Source organism: Marmota monax, unplaced genomic scaffold (genome assembly GCF_021218885.2).
Source record: "Marmota monax isolate L192 unplaced genomic scaffold, Marmota_monax_Labrador192_F-V1.1 WCK01_AAM20220418_F8-fsc00370, whole genome shotgun sequence".
NCBI classification, from domain to species: Eukaryota; Metazoa; Chordata; class Mammalia; order Rodentia; family Sciuridae; genus Marmota; species Marmota monax.
This window is the reverse complement of record NW_026693560.1, coordinates 429,161-444,163: the sequence shown is the minus strand read 5'-3', so window position 1 is coordinate 444,163 and position 15,003 is coordinate 429,161. Positions and strand designations below refer to the sequence as shown.

Here is a 15,003-nt window from a genome sequence, read left to right as displayed (position 1 = left end):
TGTGTGTTTGTGCCTGGGAACTGAACCTGGGAGTGCTCTCCCACTGAGTCACCTCCCCACCCTGCTATTTTCCAGTCTGACTGGCTCCTTGGCCCAGGCTGGCCTTGAACTTGCTGCAGCTGGCTTTGAATTTGAGATCCTCCCACCTCGGCCTCCAGTGTTGCTGGGTCACAGGCTGTGCCACCGCCTGGTGGAACCTCTGTGGAGAGGGCTTCCCAGCGGCCCGTGCCCATGGACCCGCACAGCCTCGTCTGGCTTCTCTGGTTGAGCGAGAGGGTTTTGGGCCGTCCATGATGGACTGGGTCAGTACAGCGCCCCGTGGAACCACCTTCCATTGTGTGGATGGACTGCGGGTTTTCCGCGTCAAGTTCATAGGCATGCAGACCCTTTTTGTCCTGGGGCTATTATGCATAACTCTGCTGTTGACACTTGCATACACAAGTCCTTGAGGACATATATTTGCATTTCCCTTGGGCAAGTCCTTGGAGCAGAGTTTCTGGGTCACAAGGTAATTCTGTGTTTACTTGTTTATTATTTGATTGATTGATTGATTGTTCCAGGGCCTGAACCCAGGGGTGCTCAACCCCTGAGCCCCGTCCCCAGCCCTATTTTGTATTTTATTTAGAGACAGGGTCTCACTGAGTTGCTGAGGGCCTTGCTAAGTGGCTGAGGCTGGCCTCCAGCTTGCGATCCTCCTGCCTCAGCCTCCCCAGCTGCTGGGATGACAGGTGTGCCCCCCTCCCGTGCCTGGCTGGTGTTTCATTCTGTAAGAGCCAAACTGGTTCCAAGGCGGCTGCCACTTGTTCCCTTCCCAGCAGCACTGTCTGAGGGGACCAGTTTCCGCAGAGTCTCTGCAGCATTGGCCACTGTCTGTGTTTTGAGTGTAGGCGTGTCACAGCGCGTGGAGGCTCACCCTGGCTCTGATTGCATGTCCCTCAGGACTAGCATGTGGCCATGGCTCACTGGACTTTCATGAAATGTCCGTCCAGGACTTTCGCCCACTCTGGAATCATATCTTATTATTGGATCAGAGGAGTTTGCAGAAGCGCTCTCCCAGGGCCGGTGGGCGGTCTCTCTCTCTTCTTCCTCTTTCCTTTTCGTGGGTGCTGGGGACGGAGCCCAGGCCTCACTCCCCTGTGCTGTGTGCTGGCTCTGTCCCCAACCCTCTTCAAGGTCCCAGGTGACAGAGGGAAGTTTTGGATTTTGAGGTTCTTGTGGCTTGGGCGTGAGGGGCTCCCGACAGCTCCCATCATGTCGGGGACTTTCAGGGGTGAAGTGATTAGACTGTAAGAGCTGACTGATGTCCCTCCCAGTGGGACTGGAGTCACTGGGAGGTCACTGCAGGCAGAAGGGGTGTCAGCAGAGGTGGGTCACTGTGGGCCCTGCACCAGAAGGCGTCTACCCTAGGCCCTCCTCCCTCCCTCCCCTCCCCCTCCCCATTTGTGTGTCCAACGCCACAAAAATGAAGTAGGTTTTTTTTTTTTTTGTCCTGGGGATTGAACCCAGGGGTACTGACCCCTGAGCCCCAGCCTCCCCTCTCCTCCCCCCACCCTCCCTCTTTCTCCCTCCCCCTCCCTTCCTGCCTCCCCTCCCCCTCCCCCTCCCCCTCCCCCTCTCTTCACTCCCTGCCCCACCAGGAGCTAAGCAGCTCCCTCCACCCCAGGCCCTTCCTCCAGGATCCTCATCTCAGGCCCCAGCAATGCAGCAATGGCGGCCCCTCTGTGGCCTGAGACCTGTGACACCCTGAGTCCCAGGTCAGCTTTCCCTCCTCTGAGTCGCTGTCTGGCCACAGGAACACACAGGTGACCCAAGCTCTCAGTTTTGGCCGCTGGTATCTGATGTTGTCCGTCACCGTCTAAATCGCACCCTCTGCCTTCATAGAGGGACCCCCGGGTTTGGGCCGTCCCCTGTAGACCCTCCACCGTTCTGAGTTACTTTTTGCCTGTGGTGAGTGGTCGGGGTCCAAGTGCGTCCTCTGCCTGTGGACACCCAGTTGTCATGATACTGGCTGCTGCAGAAGGATCTTTTCCAGTGAACTATCTTGTCCCTCTTGTCAAAAAATCACTGGACTTGTGTGCGTGCTGGGCCTGGAACGTGCTGAGCCCACGGTCCTGATGGTGCAGTTTTAAATGTGATTTCCATGATGATGAAACCCTCCCCCGTTTTAGCAAAAGTACGTTCGAGGTCGTCGGAATGACTCTCAAAAACTGAATTCTGAGCCAGGCGCGGTGGCCCCCACCTGTCATCTCAGGTTCAGGAGGCTGAGGCAGGAGGATGGCAAGATGGAGGCCAGCCTCAGCCACTTAGCAAGGCCCTGAGCACCTCAGTGAGACCCTGTCTCTAAATAAAATGTAAAATAGGGCTGGGGATCTATGTGGCTCAGGGGTCCAGTGCCTCTGAGTTCAATCCCCAGTATAAAAAAAAGAAGAAAAAAGAAAGAAAGAAAAAATTACTTTGAGGAGGAAAAATCACGAATGCAGGAAGGCGAGGGGGACAAATGAAGGGTAGATACCAAGTACAGGATCTTACCGTGCAGTGAGGAGAGAGCCCTTGACCTGGCGATGTGGTGAGTCCAACATGAGCCCCACGGGTGTTCCACACCACGTGGGTGTCCAGAATTGTGTCATCTCCCTGAGCCACAGGACTGACCTCCAACCCATACAGGCACGGTGTTGCGGGGGGAGGGGGGACCCAGAGAGGAAATAGGAACCCGGAGTCTCCAAGCACTTGAAGTGGGAGAAAGAAAGAGGAAGGGCATGTCTGAGAGCCGGGAAGGACCTGAGAAGTCCTGCAAGAGCCGGGCACTGGGCACAGGCCTGTCATCCCAGCAGCTAGGGAGGCTGAGGCAGGAGGATCAAAAGTTAGAGGCCAGCCTCAGCAACTTAGTGAGGCCCTGAGCAACTCAGCGAGACCCTGTCTCTAAATAAAATACAAAAAGGGCTGGGGACGGGGCTCAGGGGTGAAGCAGCCCTGGTCAAAAAAAAAAAAAAAAAAGAATTTTTAAAATTGTAAAATTAATTTCCAGTTCTTAGAAAACTTCCAACAATATGGATGACATCACATGGGGGAGGGGCTCAGGCCTTGGTTATTAAGCCCGATTAACGTGCCACAGGCTGAGTCCTGCGGGGAGAGAGGGAAGACGTCCCCTCGGAAGCTGGACCAGCTCCTTACCAGTAGCTGTACAGTCTGGGAAAACCTGAAGTGCTCAATAATTGCTGCAGGTTGGAGAACACGGAGGCAGGCCTGCACTTGAACTCTGCATCGGAGTCCCAGAACGCAGGCGGGAGACCTCCGCCAGCCTGCGTGTCCTTGTGTGTCACCTGGGAGGCTCATTTCTGCCTCAGGTCCATGAGATGTCCCATAGAGTGGCGGACAGAGTGCCCGCGTCTCACCTCTGACCTGTGTGTCGCTTCCTGGGCCCCTGCGCACTGCCACCTGGCCGCCTCCCTCTGTCCCCGAAGCCCAGAGCAGGGAAGCGCCTCGCCCAAGGTCACACAGCTCCTCGCCGCGGAGCCCATGTCCATGACGTCACTCGCGCGGCTGGACCGCCGCAGCCGAGCGCTCGGGCCGCCGGTGTCGCCGCGTCTGGGCGCCAGGGGGCGCTGCGGGGCGGCCTGCGCCGGGGCTGCGGGAGGCCGGGCCTCGGGCCTGCGCTCCGGGGTCGGGAGCGTCTGTGCGCCGCCCCCTCGTTCCCCTTCGGGACCCCGCGCACCCCGCTGCGGTGCTGTCCCCAGGCCCGGCCTCCGCCCCGCGGGGCGATCCCCTCCCGCCGCCCGGGACCCTGGGGCCGCGCCCACCCCGCGACCGCCCCAGGCCATCGAGGGCCGTCCCCGGGGTCCCGCTAAGGCTGGGTCCAGCCCGCGGCCCCGGAGGGTCAAGGCCACGTGCACCCCGGCCCCCGCCATCGGGGAGCGCGTGTCCGCAGCGGCGGGGGGGCGTGGTGGCCGGCGACACGGCGGCCGGGCGCGCTGTGCGGCTCGGGCGAGCGGCTTGCCGTCTCTGAGCCGCGTCCTCGGACCCGCGGGCCGGCGGGGCCTCGGCGGCCGGGCGTTGGTGGCCTCGGGAGGGGCCGCGCCTGGCCGGGCGCTCATTGGCGATCGCGGGGCGCGGAGGCGATGCCGGGGGACGCCGCGTCCCGGGCCCCGAGGCCGCTCGGCCCCAGCGACCCGCGCGGCCCCTGCGGTCCCCAGCTCGGGTGACGTCGGCGGCGGGGGAAACTGAGGCCGGCGCGGAGGCCCCGCCAAGGTCGGCACCGCGGGGACAGGGACAGGGACGGGGACGGATCGGCTCCGCTCCTCGGTGCGCGCCCCCCCTTGGCCCGCCGGACGCGCAGGAGCCGCGCCCGCCGCGGGGACGGGGACGGGGACGGGACTGCGCGCGCTCGGCGGCGGCTGCAGGCGACCCGCGAGGTAGGCGGCGGCGGGGACGCGGGGACGCGGGGCCGGGTGGGGGCTACGGCGCTGGGACCCTCCGAGAGCTCTGGTGGCTGCTGGCCGGAGCCCGGGCGGGGACGCGGGGACCGCGGGGGGCTCCCGAGGAGGCCGCAGTGGGGACACCGCACCGCGGCTGCGGCGACCCCAAGGGCCGCAGGGACGCCCGGGCCAGCGTTTGGAGCCGGGGCTCTGCGGGTGTCGCTCCCGGGAGCGGCGCGGGAGGGTCGCAGCGGAGCGGCTTTAAGGCGACCGTGGCGGCTGCGGGTGGCAGGTGCGCGGTCGTCGCCTCCGGCCGTTGAAGCTCCCAGCCCAGCCCTGGGGTCGCCGCGCACTCCTCGTCCCCTCCCCTCCCCCAGCCGCTCCTGCCTCCCGCGGTGGCCGGCCGGGCCAGGGTGGCCGAGGTGGTGGCATCCGAGGAATTCGCCCCGAGCCCGGGACGCGCCGCGGGCGGGGGAGCAGCTCCGGGAACCGCAGCCCCAGGCTCCAGCCGCCCTGCCCACCTCCCGGACCTCGAAGCCCCTCCTGCCACCACGTGGGGAAGGGACCAGGGGCCTTTCTTAGCTCTGGGGACCAAGGGCTAGATCCTGGTCTGGGGAGTAGGGTCAAGGGACCCCCCCCCCTTGGGGGCTGGAACTGCCATAGAATCTCAGACCCGTCCTGGAGACAGCGGGATGTGTTGGGCTGGGGCAGGACACCCCTCTGACCTGTCCCCAAGGAGGGGACCCTCCTAGGCCAGAGATTTAGAGGGGCAGCCCATTCACCCTGACCAGCGTGGGCTGCCCCTGGTCAGCACAGGGGCAGGAAGGAGTGGGCAGCGCCGAGCCTTGGCTTCCCCTGTCCCCCTACCTCCCGCCCGCCCTGGGGACCTCCTTCCATGTTCCTGCCAGGAATTGCCACTGTAAATGGCCGAGCTGTCCATGGTCACAGCTGATCAGTTCCTGGAGCAAACGGAGCAGAAAGATGATAGTGGGTGTCCCCTCCCCCTGGCCCTGGCCAAGCCAGAGGCTCCCAAGGACAGAGGGGCCCTGCGGGCCAGCTGTGTGGCGCTGGGCATGCCCCAGGGGCTGCTGGGAAGCTCTTGCTGGGCTCTGGGAGGTGACACTGGTGGGTGCTCTGCTGGTCTCCTACCCCATTCTGTGGTCAGTGTCCACCAACCGCGGGCCTGGGCAGCCCCCTTTGAAGGAGTCTGAATGCAGGTGACATAGCTGTGGCCTTCTGGTCAACCTCCCCTGCCCCGTGTTGTGCCCAGGCTTTGGTACCTGCTGGCGACAGGAGCTCGGACTCCTAGCGCCAGCCCAGAACCCGCTGCAGGGAGGGAGGGAGATGGTCCCCAGCCCCCGGCCCCCTCCCCAGGCAGGAAAAGGCAGGCAGAGGTGGCCCGGGTGCCACATGCCACAGCCCAGCTGTGGAGGATCCTGCAGGAGAGAGCATCCCGCAGCCAGGAGCTGGCCAGCGCCAAGAGCACGTCCAAGGTCACAGGGCTCTGGGTAGCGGGCCTATCCCCTGTCCTCCAGGACCCCGGTCATTCCTGAGATCTGCTGCCTGGGGACCCCCGTGCCCCCACAGAGGTCCCTGAAGAGGGGACCGAGGCAGGAGACCTGCACTCGCTTCCCTCTGCAGGGGCCCTGGCTCCTGCCCGGTAGGTTTGCAAACATTCAGTAATCTTGTGTCTCATGACTTGGAGTTGACACTTGTGTCCAAAGCTCCTTAAAGGGCCGGTGGCAGCCAGCCGGGCCCTTCCAGCCAACCTGGCCTGCCCCACCCCTCATGTCCCCATGGCGACCGCTTTGACCCCTTCCCACCCTTCCATGTTGTCCAGAGGGGAGGGCCAAGGCGACACCAGAAGAACTGGGACCCTTGGGGGCCTTGGCATTCCTAGTCACCCATGGGAGTGAGGGGACACTCGTGAGCCTCTAAGCCCTGCTAGGAGGGGAGAATGTGGCCCCCTTTGATCTGGGGACAGCCAGGCGTTCAAGCTGAGCTGCTGCACTTCACCTCTGGTGGGAGGGTCGACCAGATGCCTCGCTCCGTCCTGCTCCTTCGTCATGGGGGTGTGGGGGGTGGACAGTGGGGGTTCTTGTTTCCTGGATGGATGAGCTTGGGTGAAGGCCACCCTGTTGGGAGGTCCCTGTGATTTGGGATCCCATATACCAGCGCAGCTCGGAGTTAGCGTTCTCTGCCGCCGTGCAGTGACTCTGGGTACAGGGTCTTCTGATGACCCTGTGTCCCCCTAGAGCACCTGGCCCTGTCCTGGCTCCTGCAGGAAGGCACCCCACCCCCACCCCGTCACCTGACAACTCCTTGGTCCGTTCTTCATCACTGTCATCCATGTCCTTTCTTTTTGAAAGTTTGCTCGCTCACCCCTCTCTACCCCCCTTCCTTCCTCTTTTATGGGTACCAGGGATTGAACCCAGGGGTGCTCGACCCCTGAGCCCCGTCCCCAGCCCTTTTTATTTTTTATTTAGACACAGGGTCTCGCTGAGTGGCTTAGGGCCTTAATAAGTGGCTGAGGCTGGCCTCCACCTTGCGATCCTCCTGCCTTAGCCTCCTGAGCCACTGGGATCACAGGCAGGTGCCACCCTATGCCCTGGTCAAAGTTTGCTTTGAGTAGCCAGATCTGTGGTCACTGAACGAGAGAGTCGTGTGCGGGCCCTGACTTTAGACCCCCCCAGAGCCCACTCATCCTCCGGAACCTCCAGCCCTGGGTACCCCAGCCGATGCCACCTTGGAAGGGCGCCCGCACCAGCCTAGTTCTCAGGCTGGATCCACCAGATTGCAGTTCCAACTCAGCAGCACACTTAGCCCCTGCTCCTGGGGACGCGGTCCCAGGGCTGTCACACGCGTCACCCCTTCATCTGCAAGCCACAGGCCCACCCATTAACTAGCAGGATGGTTCTGGAAAAGTTCATGTTCAAACAATGATGTCACCTCCCAGGCCACAGCTCCTGTCCAGCGCTGCCCCTCCCACCCCCCTGTGGGGAACCTAGTCACAGTTAGTCGGTGGCTTTAGAGCCCCAGCCCTGTGTCACTGTGTGGGGACATTCTTGGGGGAACCCAGCATCCAGCTGATGCCCACAAATCCCGAGGCGCAGGGTCGGCCAGCCTGCCTCGGGGACCAGCCAGCTGTGAGCCCTGCATGTCGCTCCCTCTGTGCAAGGACACCCCGTGTCCCCTCCTGTCGTCACCCCCCCTGCTAAACTCCCCGAGGACAGGACGCTGGGTGGCTGGCGGCTGATTAAGTCTGGGTTGTGCTTTGAACTTGAATCCAAGCAAGAGTCGGGCTGCCTTAGAGAGGGTCCCCTCTCCCTGGACACGCAGAGTGACCAGACCCGGGTCGTGGGGACTCTCATGCCCATTTCGGCTCCGAGCCCCAAGGCCCGTGATTTCTTTTGCGTTTTGCATTTTCCAATTATCTGGGGACTTGGTGGAAGGCTCTGGATTGTCCTGGGGGTGGGGAAATGCTACGTGGGGTGTTTGGACAAAGCCGGGCCTGGGCTTTCTAGAACATTCCATGGCGTAGCTCATCCAGATGCCGAGCTGGGTGGGTCTGGCTCCTCCAGAGGCCTCAGAGGTGGGCAGAAAGTGAGCCAGGAGGGAAACAGAGGCCCGTCCATGCTCCTCTGGAGAAAGCCCCTCCCCTCCGGGAGCTGGAGGTCCCAGGACTTTGTCACCCAGAACCTAGCACCATAAGGGGTTGGGGGCGGTGGGACAGGGGGAGGGGAGCTCAGGCATTAATAGCCACCAGCAGCCAGCCCCCACTCCCCGCCCAGTCTGCAGCTAGACTGGGTTCAAATGCCACTTCTCAGCTTCCTAACTTTGCACAGGAGTTTAGATGAGTCACTGGGCCTCCCTGACCCTCAGTCTTCTCCTCTTTAAAATGGGGTCATGAGCCCAGTGCAGTGGCCCACGCCTATCATCCCAGCAGCTCAGGAGGCTGAGGCAGGAGGATTGCAAGTTGGAGACCAGCCTCACCCACTTAGTGAGGCCCTGAGCCACTCAGCGAGACCCTGTCTCTAAATAAAATGTAAAAAGGGCTGGGGACGGGGCTCAGGGGTAAGGGTCCCTGGGTTTAATCCCTGGGACCAAAAAAAGAAAAGAAAGAAAACATACGGTCAGGATAGCACTGACCCCCTGAGGCCACCAGAAGGTCATTCTGTGCAGGGACGTCAGCTTCCTGCAGATTGTTTTTCATTTCTTTCCTTGGGGACATCATAGGAGCCTCCAAGGATTTCTAGGACCTCGAAGTCCAAATAGAAATGTCAGCTCCATCCAGAAATGACGGAGTATCCGTCACGTCCCTGGTTCGTTTTCAGTTTGGGGGTGACCGTCGGGGCACACAGACTCCAACCCGACCCTCCCAGAGCTTTCCTGAGTGGTGGGGACAAACAGGCGACTAAGAAGAGATGTCACAGACTGAGAAGTGTCACGAGGACGAATCTGCCCCCGTTGGTGTGAAATGGGATTTTCAGTGACGGGACCCTTCCGAAAAAACAAGAGACCCCTGATTTGGGCTACGTAAGACCGGGATTCTAGTCCTGGCCCTGCTGACCTCAGACTTGCTGTGCAGCCTTGGGTCAATTCCTTGTCGTCTCTGATCCTCAGTTCTTATCTGCGCCATGAGCTCTTCTAGCTCAGAGATAATGGCCTGATGGCTGAGCAGTCACCATTTGAAAGGTTGTGACACTCATAATGGCCACAGAAAGTGGAAAGATGCTGATAAAAGATGAGTGCGTGCATGCGGTCACACCAAGGTCCAGAGGCTGACCATGGCAGGGACGCGCCTGTCGCACCTCAAAGTGTCTCTGTCTCGGCGTCCCCGACTCTGTGAGAGCCCCGTCTTTGGTCCTTGCTCATCCTGCTGTGCCACCTGTGGGGCGACCCCTTTCCATGTGACCTTGGTTTTCTTATTTTTGAGCTGTCTATAAATAGGCGCAGACTGTGCAGGCAGGTCAGGCTGGACGGGTGGCCACAGGGTCACCTGTGTGAGTGGCTGTCTTTGGGCCTTTGAAACCAGTTGTTGTTGTTTTGTTTGTTTTGGTCCCAGGGATGGAGCCCAGGGGCATTTAACCCCTGAGCCCTGTCCCCAGCCCTTGTTATGTTTTGTTTAGAGCTGAGTTGCTGAGGCTGGCCTCCAACTTGCGATCCTCCTGCCCCAGCCTCCCGAGCTGCTGGGGTCACAGGCGTGCGCCCCACGCCCTGTACTCCATGGTGTCCATAGGCCACCTCCCCCTCTCCTGCTTTCAGTTTGGAGCTATCGGTTTTGAATGAGTGTCCCCAGACACGTGGCGTGACTTCTCTAGGGCATCGACCTCGGTGGTCAATATGTATGCGTCCCAATTCACAAAGCGCTGGGCGGCCGAGCCTCCGCCTCCCGCGCTCCAGGGCCCCTCCTGGTTGCTCGGTGCTCCTGGTGGGTGTGTGACGCAGTCGCCTGGTGGGTTTAGTGGGGCGTTTCGGGGTGTGCAGACGCGTTTGTTGGCCATTCAGATGTCCCCTGGGGCAAAGAGCCGTTCAGGGCTGTCCCTGCACCAGGCTCACTGGGGTCTCGGGATGGACTTCAGGGTTTCAGAGTTCTTAAGGTCGCCCGCCTGCCCGCCACCCGCCATCCACTCTGTTGGTGACATTGTGTGTTTCAAGAAATTCATCCCCAGCCCCTGTCTATAATCCCAGCAGCTCAGGAGGCTGAGGCAGGAGGATCGCAAGGTGGAGGCCAGCCTCAGCCACTTAGCAAGGTCCTGAGCAACTCAGCGAGACCCTGTCTCTAAATAAAGTATAAAAAAGGGGCTGGGGACAGGGCTCAGGGGTTGAGGGACCGTGGGTTCAATTCCCAGGAGCAAATAATAATAATAATAAATTAATTAAATAAAGAGGGGACTCCCTGTCCCCGGGCCCTGCAGGTCCCCGCCTGTCCCCAGTAGATGCTGGCCCACCTGGGGCCCATCTGCATTGTGGGAGGAATGAGGTCCCTTTTGTCCCTTTCCCTGCACCCCTCCCCCCATAACCCAGGTGACCCAGCACCATTGGGGACAAGTGTGTCCTTTCCCCTCCTCTGCGTGTCCCCTAGCCTGTGTCCGCACCCTGCAGGCCAGGCCGGGCGCCCCCCGGGGAGTGGGTGACAGGGACGGCCTGCGGGCCCCGCCCAGCCCTGGCTCCTGCCCAGCAGGTCGGTGGGGACGGTCACGTGTCCGGCCAGGGCTCAGGCGGATTAAGCCGGGCTCAGGGTTTGTGACCCGGACCAGCGGCTGTGCGGCTGGGAGGGACCAGGGAGCAGGGACAGGGCCTCAGGAGGACGGGGCCTCGCCGGCAGGACCGAGGTAAGGGAGAGCTGGCGTCCCCGACCTGGCCGCCAGGACCTGGGCCACCCCGTGTCCCCGCCCGAGCTGTCCTGTCGGTTCCCAGCAGCGCCACCCAGGGACTCCGGTCCCCTCTGGTGTCCAGGGCCTGCCCCTGGTGGGGCGGGTGGCTGTTGCCAGCATTAGGTGAACCTCGGGCTTCCAGCCTCCTCACCACCCTGGGCAGTGGCCCAGGCTGGTGTGGTCAGGGTCGCCGTCCCCCAGCCCCGTGCCAGGCTCAGGCCTGGAACCAGGGACCAGAATGGCTGAGCAGGGACCGTCCTGGGGCTGGGCACCTCGGGCTCCTCTCTCCTCCTGCCGTGCGGAGGAGGCGCAGCCGCCCATTTCATAGATGAAGAAACTGAGGGTCAGGGAGGGCCTATGAGGGCTCAAGGTGCAACCAGGTCCCCTCCAAGCCCCCGCCCAGGCTGAGGCTCTGTCCCTGCCCTGGGGCCTCTGTGGGTGTGTGACAAGGCACATTCCCCCTGGAGCCGCTGCTCCCTGGGGCTCCAGAGGGTGGAAGGCCCCAGAGAGGAGTCAGGACAAGGGGCGGTGGCTTGTGCTGTCACGGGGAAGGTGGACGTCCAGGTCCCTTTCCTCTCCTCCTGGGCCTTTTATTCAGGTGGCTCTGTCTGTGCCTTTCCCACTGCTGAGGACACAGGCCTGTGGGAAGGGGTCAGGACAGTGAAGACTGACATGTCCCCTTGCGGTCCCCGGAGCAAACGGGAGCCACCTTTGGGGCGGGGACGTTTGGCTAGAAACAGCTGCGTACAGTTTTGTTTTGTTTTTGCACCAGGGACTGAACCCAGGGTGCCTACCCCCGAGCCCCGTCCCCAGCCCTTTTTATATTTTATTTAGAGACAGGGTCTCGCTGAGTGGCTGAGGCTGGCCTCCACCTCATGATCCTCCTGCCTCGGCCTCCTGAGCTGCTGGGATGACAGATGAGGGCCACCGCTCCTGGCTACATCTATCCATCTGTCACCCCCCCAGACATATTTTCATGACCCCCCCCCCATTGCTGGCTCTGCTTCTTCTGTCCTGTGTCCCCCGCTCTGAGCGGGAACCCTCACCGCCCCCTCCCTCTGGACAGCACACATATTTGTGGTCGCTGGCACCAGATTTTCCCCGTCAGCAGGATGGGGCAGGCTGCAGCCTGGCACCGGACAAACAGGAGGGACTCTTGGACAGCAAAGAAGGGCCCCTCTGTGCCCAGAGGCTCAAGCCAGACACCAGCCCCCGGCTCCGGCCCCAGCAATCTGGGTCTGCCGTGGGGGGTGGAGCCGGGGACCGGGCTCGGCCTGGCCTGGCTGCGGGACCTTGAGCCAGCTTTGGCTCCCGACTCCGTGTGGGAGGCCAGGGCGTGTGGCCACCTCTGAGAGGGCAGAGAGTCTTGTCTGTGTGTGTGAGGACCTGAGCAAATGATGTCGCTCCTGATGGCCTATGATGTGGGGACGGGGTTTTGTCGGCCTTAAAAATCACATTGCTTCAGCCCTGTCCTCCTGGTGGCTCTGGAGGCCAAGGCAGGAGGATCACAGTCGTCCAGTAGCAGAGCTTCAGGGGTTGCCAGTGTACAGATGTTCGAGTTGTGCACTGCACAAGAGCAGCTGGCAGAGAGAGAACGCCATTCCTGCCCTGTCTGGCCCCGGAGCTGGCTCCATCAGAAGAGGGCGCCTTTCTCAGACTCCCACACCGGGTCCCTGCATGTCCCTGGAGGAATCAGTTCCGACTGTGCCCACAAAGCTCAGGTGCCAGGACACAGGGTCTCTGTGGTCTTCCTGGGCTTACTTTTCTAGAATCTTTCTCCAGGAGTCTCAAAGAGGTCCCAGCAGAGGGGATCCCAGACACTGTCCCCGTTACAGTCTGTTTGAGCCTCTTGAGTTAGGGACTCCTCCACATGGTCAGTCCCCAGGGGAACTGGACCATGTGCCCGGCTTTCGGGGCTACAGATCGGCCTGGCTCAGAGCAGACCTGGGCCCACCTCTCAGCTTCATCTGGCTGTCCCCCTGCCCAGGGCACCTTTGGTCATCTGTTACCATCCCCCAGAACTCAACTTTAAAAGGTGCTTATCTCACCGGGTGCAGTGGCCGACGCCTGTCATCCCAGTGGGTGGGGAGGCTGAGGCAGGAGGATCGCCAGTTGGAGGCCAGCCTCAGCCACTTAGAAAGGCCCTGAGCAACTCAGCGAGACCCTGTCTCTTAATAGAAACTAAAAAGGGCTGGGGACGGGGCTCAGCGGTTAGCAGCCCTGGGTTCAGTCCCTGCTACCCCAAACCTCCAAAAGCTGCATTTGTGACACTGATTTAGGGACAGGACTCACCGTGGGGTGACATAATTCATGTGCTAATATTTGCCAAGCACCTAAGGCAGATGAGAGCGAGCTGGGGCCGGGGCCGAGGGGTGACAGCGTCACCTCCACCTGGACAGGTCCCCAGCGTCTCAGGGAGGGGCAGAGTAACCTCCGCTGTGCCCTGAGCAGGTGGTGAGGCCCGCCTGGGGTTCAAGGCTGCCCCCCGCCCAGTGCCCAGGCCTGGCCAAGTCCCTGGGCTCCTCTCCAGGCTGCAGTTCCCCAGCAGGGCGACAGGTGGCGCCAGCCCCTGCTGTGTGGGTGGGCTGAGCCACAGGAGAGGCCAGGTGGGGGTGGGGACAGGGACAGCCCCTCACCCACACCCAAGCTGGGGGCCGCTCAGTTGTCACCCGCCTGTCTCTCATCCCCTCCAGAGCTGCCGGCCAGCTGTGCCCTGAGCTGCTTAAGCCGATCTAAATTTGCCACCAGCCTGACCTGGGGACAGCCCCGGGTGGGGACCCGGGGCCTTGGGGCTGGAGCATCTAGATTCAGAGTCGCGCTCTGCCACTGAGAGGGAGATGATGGCGGTCACTTCGCTGCCCCACAGCTGGGGCGTCCTGCGAATGGGCTCCTGTGTGACAGAGGACCCCAGGGGCCTCGCCCTTCACCCCTGGGCACCCCAGGAGGCCGGGGCCACCCCTTGGTGGAGTTGGTGACCGTGGTCAGGGCCCCTGAGGCCGGAGAATCAGGAAAACCAGCACAAAACCCCAGCAGTGTCTCTTTTTTAATTTTTATTTATTTTTTCACGGTTTATTATTATTAGAGAAGCTCTCACAGGCATATGGTGGAATGTTCTGGAAGCTCTCAGGCATATGGTGGAATGTTCTGGAAGCTCTCAGGCATATGGTGGAATGTTCTGGAAGCTCTCAGGCATATGGTGGAATGTTCTGGAAGCTCTGCAGTGTGTTGGTTCATGGAATGGTGCTTGTGTATCTTTGTGCTAAAAGGATCTGTCACTTTCAGTTTCTCAATGTAGTGAATACCAATAGCTGTGACCCCCCGCAGGCCATTTTGGTATCCTCAGTCAAGAGCATGAAGAGATGCTGAGACCAAAAGGCTTGAGAGCCTCTGGCCTGTATTTAAAGAGGGAGCCAGGCGTGGAGGTGCAGGCCTGTCACCCCAGCGGCTCAGGAGGCTGAGGCAGGAGGATGAAAATTGGAGGCCAGCCTCAGTAAGTTAGTGAGACCCTAAAGCCACTCAGTGAGGCCCTGTCTGAAAATACAGTGTAACAAGGGCTGGGGACGGGGCTCAGGGGTTAAGCGCCCCTGGGTTCCATCCCTGGTACCCCAAAAAGAAAAGAACAGGAAAAATCAGTGAGTGTGTTTGAGCCTCTTTTAGAGACTCCTCCGCATGGTCAGTCCCCAGGGGAAGTGGACCTCGTGACCAGATTTCAGGGACTCTGTCCCTGGGAGGCCAGTGGTCACTAACAGAAGCCAAGGGGTAGAGATGGGCCCCCGATGGCAGGCAACATGTAACCCGGTGGCTACTAAAGCAAGAGAGAATGTTCTGGTAGGTGGCTGCTGTCTCGGAACTGTCCTGGACGGGCCTCTCCTGGGGACGGGGGCGGGCTGCACTAGGGTGGCTTCTATCACCCCACTGTTAATCATTAGTCAGTGCCTGTCCCCCGACCGTGGCTCCTGCACAGGTCCACAGAGCCTGGGAGCCAGGGCCAGGCCCCTTGTGGGAGAGAAGAGGAGCCTGTTGGGCAGGGGGCCCCCAAGCTGCGTTGGCCCCGGCTGCAAGGCGCAGCCCCCTTAGCCAGGTCGTAATCAGCATCGTGTACAGCCAACTGTGGCGCCTGTTACTGCAGGTGACCCTTGGCTGTCCGGGGTCCCCAACCCTGATGTCTTGGCTCTTAACACAGAAATCACAGTCACTGTGGGAATTGTCTATGG

At 61.3% G+C, this 15,003-nt stretch overlaps 1 protein-coding gene across 7 annotated transcripts in view; it reads left to right on the top strand.

Annotated features, from left to right (window-relative positions):
• Iqsec1 (IQ motif and Sec7 domain ArfGEF 1) overlaps positions 1 to 15,003 on the top strand; it is a 122,904-nt gene that overhangs the window by 60,135 nt on the left and 47,766 nt on the right. The window contains exon 1 of one of the 7 annotated variants that reach the window (XM_046458682.2): positions 10,617 to 10,747. The exons of the other annotated variants lie outside the window; for them this stretch is intronic. The gene's annotated coding sequence lies outside the window, so the exon portion shown is untranslated. Of the gene's footprint in view, positions 1 to 10,616; positions 10,748 to 15,003 lie in introns of those variants that run through there. 7 annotated transcript variants of the gene reach the window in all.